The sequence below is a fragment of the Triticum dicoccoides genome, chromosome 3A (assembly GCF_002162155.2).
Source record: "Triticum dicoccoides isolate Atlit2015 ecotype Zavitan chromosome 3A, WEW_v2.0, whole genome shotgun sequence".
NCBI lineage: Eukaryota > Viridiplantae > Streptophyta > Magnoliopsida > Poales > Poaceae > Triticum > Triticum dicoccoides.
In genome coordinates, this window is record NC_041384.1 from 230,958,216 (window position 1) to 230,964,330 (window position 6,115).

Below are 6,115 nucleotides of genomic sequence, written 5' to 3' on the forward strand. Positions count from 1 at the left end.
CCCCTTCAACCCCATCGGTTCGGGCGCGCTCCCGATGCTGTGCACCCCCACCATCTGCCAAGTGGCCGTCACCAGGACCCTCATTGACGATGGTGCCGGCCTCAATGTACTCTCGGTGGAGGCCTTCAACCTCCTCCATGTGCCGCTAGACCGGCTTCTGCCTAACAGGCCTTTCTCGGGTGTCGGAGTCGGTTCCACCGCCTCCTTGGGACAGATCCGCCTCCCGGTGACCTTCGGCACCCACGACAACTTCCGCACAGAGCTGATCGACTTCGACATCTCCCCCACCGGCCTCCCCTACAACGCATCCTCGGCTATCCGGCCTTCACCCGGTTCTTGGCAGCAACTCACCCGGCGTACAACCTCATGAAGATGCCCGGGAGCAACGGCGTCCTTACCGTGTCAGGAGACACAAGGGACGCATTACAGGCGCTCAAGCTTGCTTTCAGGGCGGCCGCGATGGCGCAACCCACCAGCACCGATGCCCTTGAGACCAAGGGGGCTGCGCCGGCTAAAAAGAAGCAACTGTTCACCCAAGACAAGGTGGAAACCAAGCAGGTACCGGTCGACAAGGACGGGTCCACTGACGCTACCTTCACCATAGGAGCCAACCTCGAGCCCGAGCAGGAGAAGGCCCTAGTGAGGTTCCTGCGTGCGAACAAGAAGGTGTTCGCATGGGAATCCGATCAGTTAGCAGGGGTCCCGAGGGGTGTGATTGAGCATCACCTTAATGTGTGCCCCAATGTGCGCTCCGTGAAGCAGAAGGCGAGGCGACAGTCCACTGAGAAACAAGCTTTCATCGTTCAGGAGACCCGGAAGCTAGAAGCGGCAGGAGTTATCCGCGAGGTCCGTTACCCAGATTGGCTTGCTAATCCGGTCGTTGTGCCGAAAAAGGGGGGAAAGGAACGCATGTGTGTTGACTTCACCAACCTCAACAAAGCCTACCCACAGGATCTATTTCCGCTCCCCCGCATTGACCAGATAGTCGACTCTACCGCAGAGTGTGACCTATTGTGCTTCCTAGATGCCTTCTCAGACTATCACCAGATCAAGATGGTGGAAGAAGATGTGGAAAAAACAGCTTTCCTGACCCCATGTGGAGTGTACTGCTACACGTGCATGCCATTCGGGTTGCGCAACGCAGGCGCAACCTTTCAGCGGCTGATGCACATCGCCTTAGGCCGGCAGCTCGGGAGGAACACTGAAGCTTACGTCGACGACATTGTGGTGAAGTCCCAGGAGGCAAAAACCCTGATACAAGACCTAGAAGAAACCTTTGCGAGCCTCAACGAAGTGGACCTACGGTTCAACCCGGAGAAGTGCGTGTTTGGGGTCCCCTCGGGCAAGCTCCTGGGTTTTCTCGTGTCCCACAGGGGCGTTGAGGCCAACCCAGAGAAGGTCAAAGCAGTCGAAGACATGAGCCCGCCAAGGACCCTCAGAGAGATGCAGAAGCTCACAGGGCGTGTAACCGTGCTAGGGCGCTTCATCTCCAAGCTGTGGAACGACCACTGCCCTTCTTCAAGTTGATGAAGAAGAAGGGCCCCTTCGAATGGACTGAAGAGGCCAACAAGGCATTCCAAGATCTCAAGAGGTACCTTACCAGCCCACCAGTGATGGTAGCTCCGCGTCCACGGGAGCCCCTGGTGCTCTACCTTGCGGTCACCCCCTACTCCGCTAGCGCAGCCCTGGTGGCGGTCAGGGAGGAGCGCCGGACTAAGGCCGCAACCACCGTCCGGGCTGAAGAAAAGCAAAGCCAAGAGGGCCTCGCGAGGACCACGACCGCAGCCAGAGTGGAGCAGCCGCAGCGGGAGAACGCACCCCGGGGCAGGAGAGGCCTCTTCAAGGGACCAAGCACTGGGGGCTCCACCATCTTAGGAGACGCCTCGACCTCTGGAGGATGCAAGCTGCGCCAGCACCCTCAACCTCGTCGAGCATCCCGTGTACTTCGTTAGCATGGTGCTACGGGACGCAAGGGCGCGGTACCCCATGCCTCAAAAACTCCTCGCGCTATTAGTGGCCTCACGCAAGCTGCGGCACTATTTCCAAGGCCATCCCATCAAAGTCGTCTCAGCATACCCCTTGGAAAGGGTACTCAGGAGCCCCGACTCAGCTGGAAGAGTCGCTGAATGGAACATCGAACTACATGCATTTCAGCTAGAATTCAGTACGACCAGAGTCATCAAGGGAGCCGCACTTGCGGATTTCGTGGCAGAATGGGCAGAAGCACCGGGTCTCGAGGCAGGCGAGGACCGATCACTTCCCCCGGGAAGTGAGGCACCAGACGGCTGGGTCATGTACTTCGATGGGGCATTCTCCCGGCATGGCGTGGGAGCTGGCGCATGTCGGATTTTGGGTTCCGGTAGACCCTTGAGGTTCGAACACTGGGGTGCGCATGGAGATCTCTCCCCTACCGATCTGCGTCCAATCTCCTCGCGTGATCTAAGCTGGAAACAACGAACAACACAAGGGACACAAGATTTATACTGGTTCGGGCCACCATTGTGGCGTAATACCCTACTCCAGTGTGTGGTGTGGTGGATTGCCTCAGGGGCTGATGATGAACAGTACAAGGGAAGAACAGCCTCGCGAGAGGTGTTCTTGAGCTGGTGCGATGAACTGCTTGGGTGAGTTCAATCGCCTCTCTCTCTCTCTATCTCTCTTTTTTGGTCCCTTCTTGTCTGCCTCTACTCTGTGGTGGCTAGCTCTATTTATAGAGGCACTGGGCCTCTCCCCAAATAATGAGCGGGAAGGGTGCCAACAATTGGCCATTTTGAAGGGGAACATCTAGTACAAGTTATCCTGACCAAAGGTGGTCTTCAGCTGCCAAAAGCACTGGTGATGACGCCATCTTGGGCTCCACGGTGACCTCCGTACTGCCGCTCTGTTGGTCTTGGTCTTGTTGCACCAGAATGGTAACCTTTGCCTGGTGCCTTGGCCTGTGCTTGCCCCCTTTGCACCAAAGGGGAAACAAGGACACTGCGTAGGCCGGCGCCCGCCTGGCGCCCGCTTGGTCTCGATCATCATGGCTTGCGTCATGGGCTCCTCGTTAGGTACCCTTGCCTTGATCTCTCCGCCTCCTCGCGAGCCTGCCTGATGAGGCTGCCTCTGAGGAAGCTTCTGGTCGTCCGCCCCGCGAGGCTTGGCCCCTCGCGAGAGTCTTGAGCTTGAGCTGATGAAGATGGGCCGCGCTGGGCCCCCACTTGAGCCACGCCGCAGGCCGCAGGCAGGCAAGTCTGGGGACCCCCGTTCCCAGAACACCGACAGTAGTCCCCGGGCCCAAGGCGTGCCCGGGCTTGGCCTAGCAGGGAAGCAAAGGGGCAAGCGCGAAGCGCCGCGGGCCCCCAACAGCCTGCGGCCTTGTGCGCCGCATGGCGATTGACTGGACGTGGGCGTCTGTGCTTCCCCACGATGCCTTGGCGACTGCATGACTTGACAAGTCCCTGCATGCAGAGAAACCGGTCATGATTACCTGCGATCGTGGTGCTCGGCAGTTGGCCTCCTCCGGCTACAAGTATGGGGCTATGCGAGCCCCTTCAGTCCATCCCTTGCTGCCGCTCCTTTCCTTCTTCCTCGTTCTTGCTTCTCCTTACGCCAATGGCACCAATCCGCCAGTTTTCTGCAGAAGAGAAGGGAAAGGCCCCCCGAGAGGGTCCTGACCCACTTCCACCGAAGAAACGGCTGGTCCTCTGCCACCGAGATGTGGGTGCTCAGTCGGAGGCACGGAGGCCCTGGTACGAGCGGCCGCCGCCTGGGTATCCGCTACCCTTGTACGCCCGTGTCATGGGTCCTGGGGGAGAAGGCGTCGAGCGACATCGACGGTGCCGCCGTCGAAGTCGGCGAGTCACGGTGGTGCGTGTCGTTCCTCCTGGAGTCCACGCCGAGCGCTCCTCTCACGAGCTCGTGCTCCACGCCGCCATGCCTCCGATCTCTTGGATTCGCCTTCCTCCCTCCTTCGCCTTCGAGATGCCGCCGAGCGGGGCTCTAGAGCTCTGGCTGCAGCACGCTAACTGCGGTACCCTTGCGACCGGAGCAGAGGTCGTGGTCGTCGCTCCGGGCAAGGTCTTCATGACCCGGGGCTGGGGCGAAATCGCCTGGGTCTGCCGGACGGTAGGTGCCCTCGTGATTCATCTTGAATACGACGGCGCCTCCCTGATGTTCTTCAAGGTCTTCAATGCTGAAGGATGCCGGCTGGAGTGCTGCCCCAGGGAGAGCGGCAGGGGCAACGAACTGGCGAGGGCCTGGCCCGCTCATAGGCCCTCCAGCAGCTCCTCAGGCAGCAGCGGAGGAGCGGGGGAACCCAGTGGCTCCTCCAAGCTCCTCGCAACTCCGGAGACGAGCGACGACAGCTACGAGCCCCCGAGCTCGTGCCTTGCTCGGAGCGGGGTAGCTGCGTCCAGCCGCCGATGCCACTGATGTGGATGGGGTTGGCGCCGGCGTTGGGCGGCCCACTGTTGATGATGGCGTCCCTTGCGGAGGTGCGGGCGATCAGCGTTCCCTAGGATTAGTACCTTTGTTCCCTGCGAGGAATCAAAGCAACACCCCGTGGGGGTATGTAAGGTGTCTGCCATGTCTTTTGTGAACATTATATCCTTAATATGAATCAAAGTGAGGTGCTTGCTATGTCCTGGCTCGGCTCCCCCTTTCTATCCTCACGAGGACTCGGCGCTCTACGCTGACAGTTCCCAGTCCCCAGGCAGGCTTCAACCATCGCTCGTATGCCAGGTCACGATGTTGTGGTCAAGGCCAGGAGGTGAGCGGCCCGAGGTCCGGTAAGAGCCTCCGAGTCGCGATGCTCGGGAGGTCCCCTTTAGCGCTCAAGCAGCCCTCGTTGGGCGAGAAAGGAAGGCGACGTCGCCATGACAGAGCCGCACTGGGCGAGGGTTTGGCGCTGCGTTAGTCCAACTCCTGTAAGGGCGTGACTTATCTCTCGAGTTTGGTGTAGTTCCTCGATGAAGCGCCCGGCCCGAGTGGTGGCAGCTGAGGCGCTATTGGGTTAGGTCCTCGCGAGCTCCTTCCCACTCCCCTGCACTTTCCTTAATGCTCTACGTCCTCAGGTCCCGGCCCTCGAGCGAGCTCATCCGCCGCTGGTATGACAGGTCGCGATGCCGTGGGTCAAGGCCAGGGGGTGAGGGCTGGAGAGCCAGTGGGAGCCCATGAGTCACGATGCTCAGGTACCCCCCTTTTAACGTGCAAGCGGTCCATGCCGGAGAGAGGGTGAGGCGGCTCGCGACGTCCCTAACGTTGCTCCCGGAGTAGGTCCTGCACACCAATCATGAAGAGAAACAAGACATGTTGTTACGGTTGCCAGCCAACCTTTGGTCGCTCCAGGGAAGTGATTGGGGCACTGAGAGCCTGGTGAGGTGGCCCCTTGCGGGGCTGCCATGGCCAGAGCTCGGCCACTCAGGTTTATCAGCGTTGCAGGGACGGACCCATGCGCAAATGTCGTGCCACAGCAAGCGGCTCCATAGGTAGGCGCCAATCGAGTGGGCGATTAGGTCGGGTATGTTAAGCACGCAGGAGGAAATTCATTTTAAATAGACGCGGGAAAAGCAAACGCTGCTGGGCCAGGCCCGAGCAGCTCGGGAATGATGCTGTGACGCCCGGGTAATCAAGCTACAGTAACCCTCTGGTAATGATGCCATGTCACCACGATTACCGTTGTTAATCTCGTGTTAGTTCGAAACCGTTTCAAATTCAAATTCAAAATCTAGTCAAACGGTAAAAGTTTTGAAAAGTCAAATCTAAAATGTTCAAAGTGTAGCAAACAAATCATAGATGATTATGGTGGTGGATCCAAATTAACATACAATGTTTAAGTGCATTAGATAATAGGAACAGTCGCTGAAACAATAATTTAAACGTCTCTTAAATAATTAAATTATTAAAAACTACTTTTTATAACTACAAGAATAATTGTGGCAGTGGTATAAATACTATTAGTGATTTAGGTGCTAACTATATGTTTTACAAAACTAAAACAATTAGGGTAATAAAATTAAAACAGAAAAAAAAAGCACCCCCCCCCGCTGGGCCTACCGGCCCAGCTAGCCCAGCTAGCCAGCCGGCCACTTCGCCTCTGGCCTACGAGGCCACCTCCCCCGAACCCTAACCCTCA